Below are 16,766 nucleotides of genomic sequence, written 5' to 3'. Positions count from 1 at the left end.
ATTTCAAGCACAAGAAAATGATGGGTTTGTAAGACTTTGTAAAACCCTTTGTCAACCTTTGTCCTTCTGGCACTGCTGAATTTAGTAAACCTAATCTTGAGGCATCTGACTGGCTTAACCCTCTCCTGTTCTATTCTTCAAACACCACTGATTTACATGGTAGTTTGCCTTAGACAGGGAAGTCGGGCTTTGATATTTGATCCCCATGGGAGTGTTGATTAATAAAGCCTGAGAGGAAAAGTTATAACAGCAGAAAATGAGAGCGAGTGAGAGTCCTTTGTAAATGAGAGTCCTGGGATCTACAATGATTTCAAATTACATTTCTCTGTGTGTGTGTAGTCAGTGCTTTGGCATGTCAATAGCTCTTAGTGCACTTTAGAAAAGATGCTCTGAACATTAATAATCTGTCGAGCTAAGCTATCTTGGCTCAAGTAATTGTATAAAAGTAGTACCATCACTGTGTTAGAAATGAAGAGAGAAAAAAATAAACCTGCAAAAAAGGCACTGTAAAAGCAGGAGACTAAAGAAAACAACAAAAAAATTATAGATATTACAGCAGAGAACAAAGTATTTTCTTCCTGAAGGCACAATAGCAAAAAATTAGTTTCTTTACTAGGCAAGATCCAAATCTGGGGCATCAAGAAATTTGAGAAGTAAGCTGTAGGCTTGACACTGGGGCCAGGCACCTGACCTCATTGCTGTGGGCTGTTTGAGAGCAAACAGAACTTTCTACATTTTCTGTATTCCAATTCTGAAAGGGTCACTGTGGGCTCTAATAGCCCTGGCTACACAAAGCATCTGACACTTTTTCATATGACACCACATGACCTTCCTTAATGTGGTGAAGACTGTGAATCTACCAATTACTACTAAAAAGTAATAATCAGTTGTGTTACATGTGTGTGATAAGACTTCCACTGAAATTTATTGATGAATGTTTGTAACATACGCTATCAAAATTTCAATAATATCTTTAGTAACTGAAATTGTGGTATGCTTAGATTTTATTGGTGACCTTCACTGAACTGACTGTAATTTGGAAATACTGTGAAATCCATAAAGGCTACACTTTGCAACCAGCCAAACCTTGAATGTGGGTTATAATTTCCACAGTATGTGAATAGCTTAATATTTTTATTTTATTTTACCTCTGATTAGTTGTACATGGAATATTAAAGCTGGCTTTTTACAGTCAGTATAGCTAGGGGTATTTAAATCAGAACATAGATCTCTCCTCTAAGTACAAATCAGAAGGACAGACACTTAACAGTTTTGAAACATATGGTTAATAGGCCTATATTTTTTATTTATAACTCCATGATTATATTTTATTTTTCAGTTTGTAGATATTGGGAAAGGAATCTTCAGATGGTCTTTAATTATTTTTAATTTAGCTAATGAGATATGTTGCCGCAGTCCAAACTCTAGGCTCATATTAAACAAAAGCTAAAAGAAGGAAATACACTCATTCTTGCTTTATTACTAAATGTTGTTTAGAATTTTTTTTTTCCTACTTTTCCAACCACTGAGAGGGTTGGTGGTTTTTTTTTTTGGTTTGGGTTTTTCGGCTTTTTTTAATGATTATTCTTCATCTACAAATTTCATTGCTGCTCTCTGTGCTGGGTTTTTGAGAGACCTCAGCTCTCATTTCCACCAGAGCAATTGGTATGATTTGGGGACAAATAAAGGTGAAATAGTTGAGTGTAGGAAGGCTGACCAGAAGCGATCAGCTGTCAAAGCCCTGGATCCAAGCCCTCAGGCAGCCCCTCTGACTGCCCGGGCAGCATGGGTGCCGTGTTTGCCCTCATTATCCTGCAAGGCAGGGAAACAGGCCCATCTCATATTCCAGCTTAGAACCTGAGGAAGGGAACAGATCAGGCTGGGGCTGTGCTTTAGGCTGAGCACCCATCCTGGATCACACAGTGGAAGCAGCCCCTGTTCCCATTAGATGAGCCACGTGCTGGATCTTCAGTGGCCCCAGGACAAGGTGGGATGGAGTGCTGGTGTGACAGATCCTAAGAGAAAGATGTGACACCTCAACTTTAGGTAGGGTCAGGGTAGCCAGGGTCATCTCTAGTGCCACCACTGTGACTGGGGAATAGGGACTTGGACCATGGGAGACAGATGGTTTGGAGGAGAGCGGAGATGATGCCTTAACCAGTGTTCCACCCCTGCTCCCAGGAAATACCCACTCAGCAGATAAACTGAGTATCATTCCCACGCTGCAGGGAAAGTCTGACAGAAACAGAAGGTGACACATGCTTAGGGCTGGTATCCTGTCTGCCAAACCACAGATCTTCTGTAATCACAGCACTGTAATTGGAGTAACTTTCCTTTTCCAATTCCATTTAATGAAGATGGGATCTTCTGGACCATTCTTTATACTTCAGAAATGCTGCATCTCTCATGGACCCAAGGCATTTGTGACCAGCCGGCTGAGCATGTCTCTAGCAAAAACTGTCACTCAGAATTTAGAATAGATATCTGTTTATACAGATACCATGTATGTACTGTATATTGTAATGTCTTTTTTTATTCAACATATGTTTGAAATGGCACAAGGAAAACATGGAAGACTGGCAACTTTGCAGCTAATTCTACTTCACCATAGCAGGTTTGCTAGAGGTTTGGCCACTGGCTGGACTTCTCCTGACAGTTTACCACAGCTCTGAGGGGTCCTTGGTTTTCCTTACGTGTTTTTGATTTCCTTCAGTCAATTATTCCACAGAACCCCCAGGAATTTGTGCTGTTCCTGGGGATTCTGTGGAATAACTGATTGAGGAAGACAAAAGGGTGGGTTTTTTGTTTCCTTTTATTCATTGTTGATGCCCTCCAAAGGAAAACTGGCAATAAAGGAATGAAGGCAACACAGGACTTGGCAGAAAGAAAACACACAGGACTGCTGCAGGGGTTGAACACTTAATCTTTTGTTCAGTTCAAGTATCCCTGTTTTATTCCTTGCACTATAAGCTGTACAAGTCCTTATTTACACAGGCCCCTTATGCAAGCTGGACCAGCAAAACTTTGTTTTCTGTTGTGCACAGCAGTCCTGATGAGCACTTCAGGATTTCATCTGTTATCCTTGTCATTGGAACTGCTCAGTGTATCTCAAAGTAGTTTGAGGACAGCTGCTCAGCCTCACAGAAGATGCTGAATGTCTGATATGATAGCCACTGCTCAGGTGTTACTGACTGACACTGGATTCACTCTGTGGTGCTTGAACTGCTTTACAGTGACAACAGTGGTCTGATCCCTGAAGTCATCATTCTGTCATTTGTCCCATGTTTGATGGCGCTGCTGAAGATCAGCACATTTTAAACCACCACCAGTCTTCCTTGTCTACTCTACTTCTTTGTGGATGTCTCCTTAATGCCCTACAACCTTCTGAATCCTTCAGTAGACACACGGCAGATGTTTGGTTTCGTCTGTCCAAATGGCAACCACTAGAGTGGGAACTTCAAGTTTTTGGTAACTGTCTCAATTACTGCAGCACCTGCCTTTTACAGGAGTTGTCACATTCCCTCTGGGTTGCAGTCATGGTTAGTTCTCACCCAGGCAGGAAATGTGAGAATTCCTGGTGCTGGGTCTATTCAAGGATTTTGAATTAAACTGTGTTTCCTTTCAATCTCCTAAATAATAGAAAAGAATGTTATTCTTTGTTATTGTTATGGATAAATTATCTTAGAAAGACATATATTTTGACTTTGACTTGAAAAGCTCTACTAATAATATAGGAATGGGGAGAATGGGGTTTGACATGAATTCCAGCAAGTTAGTTATAGAAGAGATTTTACAATAATTAAAATAGAGTATAGGTTATGTTAAAGTAAATTAAGTCAATTTAGTCCATCATCATTTTTACAGTGTTGCAAATTAACATAACAATGACAACTATAGTTGTCACTGACTTGAACAGCAGCAGTTAATCATTGCAGTTAATCATTATTAACACATAATTCATAATGATCAATCACGCTTGACTCTGGGATCATAGTGGGGTTATATTAAATACTGAATAAATATATAAGGATATTAATAACTGTCCAAAACCTAGGAAAATTTTCCACTTTGATGTAGTGGTGTGAGCTGTTTCTGTCATGTCTCTGAGTTTGCTAGGACTTGTTTAGTTTGAATTCATCTTGGCAGGTAAGATGGCTGCATGTATACGCAGATGGCATAAACGCCCCGTATTTGCCTAAGGTACTTGTTCACCTCACGGGTCTTCTGAGTCAGGCAAAACTCCTTGCTCAGAATTGCACTGGTGCTTTGGCCTGGCAATTCTCCTCCTACTCTCTTCTCACGGCATATAGAACATCATGAAAAGTAACCTGTGTTTTTTGGGCCTTTCAGGTCCTACTCCTCTGCTGAAAGTTTTTTGAGTAAGGGCTGGTTCCAGGGCTGGTTCACAGACACTGTGCTGTGGTTTATAACTACTGCAACACTGATGTCCAGGAGCATCACAGCCTCTGAAAATTAGTTTTGCAGGCTGCCTGTATGGCTTTGCAGGCTGCAGATTACCTGTATTCTAAAAGGTCATGCTCTAGACCATATTTTGGTCTAGGTTTTTTTAAGAATTTCACTTTTTACATGCTCATTTACCTCTCAGTGAAGTAGAAGAGCAGTGACATAAATTAAGTGCATTTTCAGAAAGCTTTGGAGTACTACTTTTCAAGTTAAATATGCCTGGACCTTTTAATGAGTCTTCTTTACATGGAAGTTTACCAGAGTGGTGGTATTTGTCTTCCCAAGTAACCTTTCCATGTGTTGAAGCCCTGCTTTCCTGGGATGGCTGAGCACCTGTCTGCCTGTGAGATGTGCTGAGTGAATTCTCTGTTCCACTCTGCTTGTGTGCATGGCCTTTGTGTTACCTGCTAAGCTGTCTTTGTCTCAACCCATGAGACCTCTCAGGGTTACTTTTCTGACTCTCTTCCCAGTCCCACTGTGGAGGGAGGAGTGAACTTAATTGCCAGCTGGGGTTATCACAGAATCATAGAATGTCCTGAGCTGGAAGGGACCCATGAGGATTGTGGAGTCCAACTCCTGGCCCTGCACTGGACACCTCAGGAATCCCCTCGTGTGCCTGAGAACATTGTCCAAATCCTTTTTGAACTATGTCAGGCTGATGCTGTGACCACTTCCTGGGGAGCCTGAGCCAGTGTCCAAACACCCTCTGGGTGAAAAACCTTTTCTTAATATCTACCCTAAACCTATCCTGACACAGCTTCATGCCATTCCCGCAAATTAAAACGTGACACCATGGTTCAGACAAATCTTGCAATCCAAAACAAATCAATTTGTTTTATTTTCCCTTGAAGAGTGAAAAGCAAATAAATATTTTGATTGGAATTAATTTTAAATATTTTAGTTTTCTCTAAGGGAAATAGGAGAGAACATGTGGGTATCCATAATAAACTTCATCAATACTTAGTTCAAAGTGAGTGTTATTACAGCATACAACAGTGCTCAGAGAAAGCCAAAAATTCAACACAAAATAAAAGCATTGAAGTTTGATAGCTGTATTATTTCTAGACAGAGGGTAAAGACCCACTGGAGGAGTTGCTAAGTGCCCTGGTACTGCAAAGGATATGTGAAAGTGCTTTTTTCTTAACCAAACAAAATATTTCAAAGAGAGCAAACCCCTTTTAAATTCCTCCATGAAATGAAAGTCTCTTCAAGGGTAGTTTGGCAGAATTAAACCATTAATTCGTCAGATTTCAGCAGCGTCTGATCTTTGAATAGTATGCAGACTGTTTTCTGCCTGAAGGACAAGCAAAGCCATGTGACTCCTGCAAGAGGGTAGAGCTTAGAGCAGCAGGTAAAATTGTGCAGTATTTGCCTCAAAACAGGCCAGGGTTCCATCCACTATCATGTAATGAATTCAAAATTAGTCCTCTTACCACAGGTGTAATTTCAATCTTTTTTTCAATCTTTTTTCATCCTGTCTTTTTTTTTTTTTTCCTGAGGTTGAGAGTCCCTCATGAAACTGTTATTTTTATGATGCTGCAGTACTTGTCCTCTGGGAAATCACACCTTGCTCTGCCAAGGGGACAAGTTCACTTTTCATCTTCAGTCCAGTCCTTGGCCAAGTGTTTCTCCTGTCCTGTCAATGACACTGCTACTTCTGTGACTGCTGTGCACAGAGGTGCTACCAGTGCAAATGATTTCTCAGTGTGCTGCAACCATGCACAAATTCTGAAATATGAGACATGGAAGAACTGGGAATAAGATTCTGAAGTGCACCTTTTTTCTGTGGTGCCTTTATCCCTCTGTACTTTTTTTACTGTTTAACTGTGCTAAAATGATTTATTACCTAAATTAAATTAAGAATGGATCCCATCTTTGTCCTTCCATTTTTTGCTCAGAGTGACACTTAGAACTGGAGGCAGGTGAACAGAAAATACTTAAAAAATAATGTTGCTATTAAAAAAATATTTTAAGTGTCTTTCTCCTTAAAAACCTAATAATTCCAAAAGTTTTCAGCAAAAAAAGTAGGCTTGAAATTGCCTGAGATAAAAGAAGGCAATATTAAAAAAAAAAAGATGTTCATAAAAGATTCTGTTAGGAGTTTGGAAATTGCCTCCATTGTGGGGTTTTGTTTTAAGGGCTTAAATAAAGCTCCTCAGCTTCAACATTTAACTTCTCAGGTTCTGGCCTCTGAGGAAGGAATCATCTGCTGAGTGCCTCGACTTCCTGAAGAAGATGTGGGAAGGGCAGGGCAACTTAGAGTTGAATCAAAATCAGCTGAATTGCCAACAGGAAGATCTGCCATAGAGGGGATGAGAGAAGACCTCATCAGTGATGGGTAAGTACTCTGTTGGTTTGGAGCTTCACCCAGGGTTGTAAAAAGGCTTTTTTGTCCAGCATGGGTCCAGAGCCTGAAAGATATCACCAAAACATTTTTTTTTCTCCATGCTGTGTTAATGAAGGACTGAGCAGGGTTCACTGCTGTGTTTGAGGACACCAGCAGCAGCAGATGAACTTGTACAGGTGTGAGCCTCAGTGCTTAAGGGATTCTCAGTTAAGGGGAGAACAGGTCCCTCCAGGCTGAAGTGGTAGCTGGTGTCTGCTTTTGAACGGCAGTTTCAGACTGAGATGCAAGTGCTCCTTGTAGCCCCTCTTTGCAATTCTAAATCTTTTATTGTGTGCAGCTCTCCATCACTCAGCTCTCACAGATTCGAGATGAAGAGGGCAGAGTCTCTTTTTAGGGTCATTGCTTTTCTGTCTTGATTTATTTGTACTGGTCACTCTTCTGTTGATGAACTATTACTACCAAGATACAAAGAGCAGAGTGAAGGACCCATCAAGATTGATGCTTTCAGGAATACTGGATTGTAAATAATAATGTATGTGTGTGTTTGCCTTGTCTGATATGTTTGGTTAGAAAACCAGCTGGCTTCTGAAATGCAGTGAACCTGTACATTTTTCAGGATGCTCCTGTGAAGAAAATTTGGGTGGAGCTTTAAAAAGACAGACAAATTACTTTCTTATGAAGAACCTTTTTTTATGTGTGTGTGGTCCTGAATATAATTATCAATTTATTTCCCTTCTGTTGTATTTTCCTTTGCAACACTGTGAGTCTTATAAGTAGAGCAATGGTGATTATTTTAGGGGCAGATCGTAAACACAAAGCTTTTGGGTTTTTTTTTACAAGTGAAATAATAAAGTTCTGTAACATGTGTCCCAATGTCAGAGTGAATTTCGGTCTGCAGCCTCCTGAGAAATGCTGTGAGCTGGTGAGGGCAGTGTGGCTCAGTAGGGGCACTGAGGAAAGGGGTGGAAGAACTCCTTAAAAGCTTCCCTACATAGTCCTGCAACCCCATCTGGTTTGCATGTCAGAAACTGCTGCTTAGACTCGAGATTCAGAGGTATGAACACACTCATTTGTTCCTTACCTGTAACCACAAAAAGAGCACCACTGCTGTGCCTGGAGCTCTTTCCACACTCAATCCCCATTTAAATTGCCATTTATTAGATTATTTGACTAGGAAGACACTATCACTTTCACCTTACAAGTAGTTACACCTTGGACATGGTTAGAGATAACCTGTTATCAGTCACCTGGGTTGACAAGGGTCTGCAGTGAATGATGAATTCTAAATACTCCCTTATTTCAAGTGGGCTGGCTGGTTTTTGTTTATAACCCAACAGCAGTAATGAAGGGTTTTTGACATCTGCCATTGCTGCAGCATGTTTCCAAGAACTTCTTATGTTTATTAATTTGTTATGGTAAAATGTATTTCCTCCATGCAAATACAATTTAGGGGTACTCTAATTTCATTGACTTCTTCTCAAACAATTTTTCCATTTAAGTCTTGTGATGTAATAATAAAAAACCCCCCACGAAAACCCTTACGTTCTTGTTACAGCTGGGAACAGGTTTAAAAACTGAAAGATCAGGTTCATATAATATCCATCAATTGATTCAATGAAGTTTTGAGCTGGATGTCAGGTGTTTAAGGTTGGTTTATTCTATATGCCTAAATTTATTCACAGTTGTAGTTATATTTTGTTACATAATTTATCATTGTCCATTACCACATTTTGCTTTTAGCCTAATTTGCTGTCCCTACTTTTAACGCTGAGAGTTATTTTGCATAAAATAACTCTCTGGTCTCATCCAGACCTTCCCAAACACATTTTTCCTTCTGGGTCTCATTCTACCTAGAGAGCAGGGTTAGATGATTTGATTCAGGAAAACTTCTACAGACTAAAGAGGTTAAAAAAAAATGCTGAATTCCTGGTTGAATAGGCTTTTAATTTTTAAAGAATTTTGGAGCTGGCAGAGCTTGCTATACTGGCAGGGTCTGAGGCTGCCATCATCTACACTTGCAAAGGTAGCAGAGCAAAGTTTGGCTGAAGGTTTGTGAGCTCCTATCTCACTTGAATGTGTCATACAGTCCCATTAAAAACTATAATTATGGGCCAGAATCTGGACTGATTTTTACATTACTACTAGTCTTGTTCCTAAATTATCCTTTTTACTCTGATAAATTTCTCTACTTCCAAAATATAGGAGGTACTGACCAGCACAGGAAAGAGTGGCAGAGCTTAGTTGCCTCATGCAAACAACTAGATTCATTAAATGTATTTATTACCAAAGCGTTAATACAGAAACCACAAAGAGCCAAGGATCTTGGCACTCACGCTGTTCTGAGTCCAGATATATCCAGAAAAACTGCCCTAAGGCAGACCCATCACTTGAACTTCCCATTTGTGTGCTACATTCTTTTCTTAGGATAATCTGAGGATGCAGAAGGCACAGACCTTCAGCTCCTTTTCCAGAAAAGTTACCATTGATAGATAAATAAATCATAAGGAAAATGATACTGCAAATTCTTTCTTCTTCATCCTAAACATGTTCATCTTTGTATTTTCTCCTACATGACAATATTTCCTAGAATAATCATACCTAAAAAAATTAAAAGTATAGTACTATTCTTCCTACTATATTAAGTTTGAAAATGGGAAATTTTTGCTAAAAGTATCTTTATGCCAAACTTCCTTCTAACCTCTGCTATACCACAGAAATGTTAAAGTAAATTTATATAATAAGAAATTAATATGATCCATTTATGGGTCAGGTAGTAAGTTTAGATGTTCTTTTTAATCTTTTAATTGTTTGTTTCAAATCATGTTATGAAAAGACAATGAAGAATACCTGTAACAGGTAGTTCAGTAAGATAGACTAAAAGCTTTCACATAATTTCTATACATTTTACTCGGCAAAAAAATATACATCACAGGTCAATATTTTTTTAATAGGCTTTTTGGAACTCAATCCCATACATGTGCCCTAGCTAGACTTAAATGTTAACTGAAATTAATATGAAGGATAGACCTTATTTTTTGATCCAAACCAACAAAATCCCAATAGACATCTTTTCACTCTGAGTGCCATTGTAAGACTCTCCAGTCTCACAGGTAATAAATAACAACTTGACAAGGCTTCACTTCATGCTATAGATATTGAATCATGAAAATCCATCTCTTAGATTTCATATTTAATATTCTTTCCCTCTTTTTGGTAACAGAATTTTGCTGACTTTGTGTCTAAACTCTGATTCTGGGGTTCAGTGCAGCTCATTTGGCATTCGATAGTTTGGAAATTCTTACGCTTTATTTGTTTCCATAAAGATTGATACAGAAAGAGAAAATGCTACTCTGTCCTATACCCTACACATGTTAACTGATTATATTGTTGGACTCTATGACCTATTTATCTTCCTGAAAGAAACAGAAATGACTTTGTCACAAGCTGCAGAATATATGCAGGACTGCACAGTGCTCAGTCCCTACTGCATTGTGAACAATGATATATTTTAGCATCTAATATTTATGTTCATTTCAACTTGTAGTCTCATTTTTCATCTGCAGTGCCCTTGGTGATGGTAGAAATTAGTTTTATTACAGCTTCCTCTAAAGGACATCCATGCTTGGAGGAAAAAACAGGGAAGGAAAAGTCATCTGGAGGCATGGACTCCAAATTGATATGTCAGGGAGGTATATCCATGAATTTCTTGTTGAAGTATAGTGATCCATAATCCTCTTTTGTATTATAGACTTACAAATTACCTTATTCTATGGTATGTCATTTAACTATACACGTCTTAGTATCAAAACTCAGGTTTCAAGCCTAGGCTGGAACCATCAGTGCTGTGGAGGTCACCCTGGAAAAACAAAATAGATAGCAGTCTCGATAAGCAGAGACTCCCCTTCCATCAGGCACGGGCATGGCTGTGGCTGCCACAAGTCCCTGGGAATTCTCATGGTGATATTTTTTCCTGTTCCGTGGGGCCAGGCTGACACTGCCATCTGTCACTCACTGCCTCGCTCAGGATTCACGTTTGTGCCTCCTCTCACTTTTCCCCTCAGCGTGGCCTCCCTTCAGGCTGCTGCAGCCTAAATCTTAGCAGTGAGGTGCTATTTTTCCTGTCTCTAGCCTGTGAGCCTGCATCTTCAGAAAACCTCCAGCAGGCCCTTTTCTCCTCCCCACTTCCACAAGAGAGATATGTTGAGTAAGTCAAGGTTCAGGAAGCAGGAAGAAATAAAAGCCAGGAAACAGAAGAAATAATAACGCATCCTTCTAATGCCATATGAAGTTGTTGTAAAGGTGTAATGAAGGAAAGGGAAAAAAATGTTCTACCAATTTCCAAATCCTCTAAATTATAATTGGCTAAAAACCACCTAAGTTCTTGAATAGCTGTAGCATTTTTGTATCACTGGCCTTATTAATATGACATTTGGTCAAATAGAAAAAATAATTAAATATATATGAAACTGTATTGAAATATACTGAAAAAAGTCTTAGCCTTTAGACCTATTGATGCAGAGAGAATGATTTGGTGCTTGCTAAACATTTCATACATGTTTCAAACTTCTGAAAGTTTTTTTTCTTCCAATAAAGAGCTTGTGAATTTCAGCAGGGTCTCTATAGCTGTTTACAGGGAAGGAAAACAGACAGGCAGGCACACTACAAAATAAATAGCTACTTAAAGAGAAGGTGAATGAGAGAGTAAAACAAACTCCAGGACTTCCAAAAAAATTGATAAAAATGCAAAATTGCAGTCAGTGTATCACTTATGACACCCTGAGAGTGAATGCGAATGGTGGCCATTTTCCATGGGAAAAATAAGTCATTTCCCCAGGGTCTGGGGGTTAGCTCAGAGCTGGCACTTGGGACAGTCAGAGTCCTAGTTGCTGGTGGTTTTGTTCTGGAAGAAATCCTGCATTGATTGTGAATTTAGGAGGTGGCACCTCACTCACCTAGTGTGAGTGGATGTGAACAATGGCCATTTTCCATGGGAAAAAAACATCATTCAAAACTTATCATAAACAGTCCACACAGTCTTTGTTGCTGTGTGAGGTAAGAATAACCATTCTAACACAAGGGCCTTTATCAATAACAAACCATTGAAACAGAACTGCAAAACGTTGAAATTTGCTAGCAATTATGGCAAGGTACACAGATTTATCAGTGTCCCACCTCCAATTATGTCAGTTTTCTAGTGCTTGAGCACTAGGCAGTTTTAGCTTCTGGGGTCAGTTGTTGAAGTGAATACAGGTGGGAGTTTTCTCTGAATAAGTCAAATAAAGGGAGTAAAAGTTCTGTAGATAGACCCAAAACTTGACGCAGCCAATTCAAGGAACCTAGCAGTTTCTGTAATTCAGTTAGTGTGTCTTTAACACAAAGCCTTAAAGGCTGAGGGCTGATGGTCTGCTGAGTAATTCTCCACCCCAGATAATGCCACGGGGACTCATGCTGCACCTTTTCAGGTGCCACAATGAGTCCTGCACTTTGAATTGCCTACATGACAGCTACCTGAATAGAACATAAAACAGATTGATCGTGAGCTGAGAGTAAAATTTCATCCATATACTGATATATGGTAGCAGCAGGAAATTTATGATGGACAGGTTGTAGGGTAAGATCAACTACCCTTTGGCATACTGCTGGACTGTGACATGTCTTGTGGCAACACGGTCCAATGAAATCTCTTCATTGGTTCCGCGTGATTCAAGAACAGGAAAAAGAAAAGGAAAACCAAGGTACATCATCAGGATGTAAAGGGATGGTGAAAAAGAAACATTTTAGGTCTAAAATTACTAAGGGCCAATTGAGGGGAATCATTGTGGCTGATGAAAGCCCAGGTTGCAAAGGACCCATAGGTTCAATAACTACATTTGCCATTTTGCCATTTTGCTTAGGTATACAGAAATAGGGGTGTTCCAGGGACTAGAAAATGAACATATATGGCTTAAGGATAATTGTTCTTCCACAAGCTGCTTTAAATTTAGTAGCTTCTCCTTTCATAGGGGCCGTTGGTCGACCCACACAGCATCTTCAGTCCGCCATGTGGGTTTACATATGTCCCATATTTGATTTTGGAATGGCTGATCAATGGCCCCTATGGAAAAGGTTTTCCAGTGAGGTTGAGTCTATTTGTATGGTTGTTCCAAGTTGTCCTAGAACATCGCTTCCCCACAATGTGCATGGTATAGAGGCAATGAATGGGGCAGTCTAAGCAGTTTGCCCATCAGGGTCAAGAACAATCTAAAACTGAGCTCTATGTCTAGGGTGTTGCATTCCTCCCACCCCAAGGAGGGTCACTGTGGGGCTGATTGTGGGCCAGTTACTAGGCCATTCATTGCTTTTAATAATCGAGACATCAGCTCTAGTATCAACAAGCCCTTTGAATCTATACTGCATTATAAGGTTGGCTGAGCTGTTGTGATAGAGCTTGTTCAGAAAACCTGTGCCTGACCTGTGCTACCAAAGTTATTTGTGCCAGGTTTATCCTTACCACTAGGGGAAAAAGGAATAAGGTGACCTGCAGGTATAAAGTAGGGTGGCATGAGAGTCCATAGCATAATTTGTATCTCACCTTCATAATCCAAATCAATAACTCCAGGTAGCACAAAAGAATCCCAATTTAGTGCCAGAGGAACATTCTATTAGCAAAGCATGGATGTTATTACCAAGGGTCCCCCACACTCCAGTAGGAGCTAAAGGCACTGAGGATGTTATAAGAGCTATTGTTTCTCTGGAGGCAAGGTCCAGCCCTGTACTGCCTGCTGTTGTGGGAAGGAGCTCACTTGCCAAATGTTTTGCCTCGCATTTTTTTGAATCTCCGGGGCATACGGACCTGTCCCCCACTGGAAGTTTCCCAATTATTTAGCCTTCCATTTTACTGGATACCAGGAGCGGCAGTCAGCAACCCAGTGCTTCCCTCTTTCACACCAGGAACAATCTCTAGGTGTTATTTTTATCCCATTCCTTTGTTGAGGGAAATCCTTTTTAAAATTACCCATTAAACTGCATTTAAAACAATGCCGCATCCTCATGTCCAAAACCTGGAAGGGCATGGCTAAAGCAGCTGCCAGAGAGTTAGATTGCAAGCAGCAGTTCCCACATTTTGGCATGCTCTAACCATATCTGTGAGTGATGATGTCATATCTATCACATGGATAACCTGCCTGCACTGTAGGGACTGCATACAAACCCTCTGCAGTTAGCTGTGTGACAACAATTGGTGGGTTTCTGTCTTGCAGCACTTCAGCCTGGGTCATACACAGTTCTGGGTAATGTGTAAGCCACACCGCAAACTGCTTTGCTGCTGAGATCATATTCATCGTGCTCTTCCAGTAGTGAGGTATGAGGATGTACACGGTACTGATAGACTCTAGGTAGCTTAGGGCGTGATGGGAGGATATGCCACATTCTTTTACTAGAGTCCTCAGCTCTTTAATTACTTTATAGCCTAGTTCTCTGTATGCCGGGCATTGGTTCAGTACATATGTAACTGGGCAGGCAGTAACAATTGCCAGGTCGCTCTCCTTCTTCACCACTTCCTTACACTTCTGCCAATGCTGGGTTCTGATGTCATTATTCTGGGCGAGAGGTGAGTCCGCCGCTTGTTCACAATGTAGGAATTCCGTGCCAATGGGGGCCAACCGCACCTGGATTTTTATCAGGGCAAGACAATTCCACAGGGTTAATCTCAGGGTAGCCTGATGCATCAAATATGGGTTCTGGTGGCACTGACAGCTCAGGGAAATTGGCTTCTGAAGCTGCTTAATGGTTGACATTCACGTGACTTCCTTTAATGGCTGCCATGATTGTTCCCCATGTAGATAGGTGCCCACAAGCTTCAGCATCGCCGTCCCTGGCGATATCAATAAGTCTCTTCCCTACAGCTTTCCAGGCTTCTGATTGAAGGAGCCCACTAAAGCGAAAATATGATTGGACATCCAGTCCAGCAGGATGCTTAATTTTACCTCAGCAATATTAATAGTTTGCTGATGTAGGAGCTGCCATACCCGGCCCAAGCTCCTATATTGTTGCAGGAATATTATGCCTCCCATATTGCTTCTACTGGTTTACTCACCTTCTACGTGAAGTGCATGCACTTTTGATTCTTGAGTTCCTTCCTGAGCTCTCCTGGATCCTTCACTGGATCCTTATCCTAGACTCTTCCCTGCCGGCCGATTCCTTGACTCAGTGAAAGTTGCTACCGGAGCAGTCCACACCCTGCACCACCTTATAGGTCCCGATTTGGGCCAGCCATTTGTAGCAATGGGGACCAAAGCTACACGGACCCCCTTATGAATCTGAAGGAAATCTCTTTATTGCAGAAATCACCCCCCTTTTATACCTTTAATCTCCAGCTGACATAACTCAAACCCAACTGAGGCCTAACAGAACTTAATAGAAGAAGGGCACCCATTGGCTGGCTGAGTCGCAGTGCTGCTCTCCACGCGTCCTATTACCCAATCAGCTTCCCACTCATTCGCCATCCACGCATCCGATCACCCAATCAGTTTCCTGTTCATATGCTGTCCAGCCAATCACAGTCTCACTCCCAAATGTCACTCAGCTGACTCTGGCCTTGCTCATAGCTGTCTCTCCCCCCTCAGCCAACTTCCATGCCTGTGGCTTCCCACAGGGCCTTCCAGTGAGCATAAGCCTTGACAAATGTAACAATTGAAACACCATATCCCACAGGAGGTGGCATTTGGGGCTCCAAGTGAAGCCAGAGTCTACCTAGTCCTAGCTGCTGGCAGATTTATTCTGGGAGAAATCCTGCAAAGTTTGCGAATTCTTAAGGCAGCACTCCCCCATCGACCAGTACGACTAGGCACAAACGGTGGTCATTTCCCATAGGAAAAAGAACTCATTTCCACAGAGTCTGTGTGTTAGGTCAGAGCTGGCATTTGGAGCTTCAAGTGCAGCCAGAGTCCTAGATGCTGGCAGCTTTGGGAGAAATTCTGTATTGTTTGCAAATTTTTAATGTGACACCCCACTGTTGGTCAGTGTGAGTGGACACAAAGGGTGGCCATTTTCCATTAGACAAAGAACTCATTTCCAAAGGATCTGAGATCAGCTCAGTGTGGTGTTTGGGGCTCTAAGGGCACCCAGAATCCTTGTTGCTGGCAGCATTGTTCTGAGAGAAATCCTGTGTTTACGAATTTAGGAGACGGAACACAACTGTCTCCCAGTGAGACTGGGTGCAAATGGTGGCCATTTTCCATGGAAAAAATATCTCATTTTCCCAGGGTCTGGGTGTCAGGTGGGAGGTGACATTTGGTCCTCCAGGTGCAGCCAGTGTCCTAGATACTGGCAGCTTTTTTCTGGGAAAAATCCTGCATTGTTTGTGAATTTAGGAGGTGGCACCCCACAGTCAGCCAGTGCAAGTGAACAGAAATGGTGGCCATTTTCCTTGGGAAAAAAGAAACCTCATTTCCACAAGGTCTAGGTGTCAGCTCAGAGGTGGCACTTGGGGCTCCAGGTCTAGGCAAAGTCCTAGCTGTTGGCCACTTTTGTTTGGGAGAAATCCTGCAAAATTTGCAAATATTTTAGGCAGCACCCCACTGTTGCCACATGCGAGTGCACAGGAACAGCGGACATTTTCCATGTGATAAAGAGCTCATTCTCCCCATGTCTGGGGTCATTTTACAGGTGGACTTTGGGGCTCCAAGGACAGCCATAAAACCATGTTTCTGGGAGCTTTGATTTGGGAGAAAGCCATCAAAGTTTGCAAATATTTAGGAGGCATCACGCCACTGTCAGTCACATGTGAGTGGATGCAAACAGTGGCTGTTTCCTACAGGAAAAAACTCATTCCCCCAGTGTGAAAAAATCTGTGTTATTCTGAATTTCAAAACTTAAAACCTGTACTGCTTTTTCCTGTGGCATTCAATGCTTTGCCTCCTTTCTTGTTTTTCAATCTGTACATGTACATATTTGGGAACTAATACAGGAATTTTGC

General features: G+C 41.2%; 2 long non-coding RNA genes across 2 annotated transcripts in view; one reads left to right on the top strand and one right to left on the bottom strand.

The window, feature by feature from the left end:
- LOC111929425 (uncharacterized) overlaps window positions 1-16,766 on the top strand; it is a 319,169-nt gene that overhangs the window by 290,416 nt on the left and 11,987 nt on the right. Inside the window, exon 6 of the long non-coding RNA XR_015286712.1 lies at window positions 6,645-6,802. This is a non-coding gene — a long non-coding RNA (uncharacterized LOC111929425). The remainder of the gene's footprint in view (window positions 1-6,644; window positions 6,803-16,766) is intronic.
- On the bottom strand, window positions 10,354-15,243 carry LOC147653103 (uncharacterized). Its single transcript, XR_015286716.1, has 2 exons — window positions 14,886-15,243; window positions 10,354-14,457 (listed from the first exon to the last, which is right to left on the bottom strand). It is a non-coding gene; the product is annotated as an uncharacterized LOC147653103 (long non-coding RNA).

The sequence above is a fragment of the Cyanistes caeruleus genome, chromosome 5 (genome assembly GCF_971803275.1).
Source record: "Cyanistes caeruleus chromosome 5, bCyaCae1.hap1.1, whole genome shotgun sequence".
Classification (NCBI taxonomy): Eukaryota; Metazoa; Chordata; class Aves; order Passeriformes; family Paridae; genus Cyanistes; species Cyanistes caeruleus.
The sequence above is the reverse complement of the archived record's forward strand: the minus strand, read 5'-3'. Positions and strand labels throughout refer to the sequence as shown.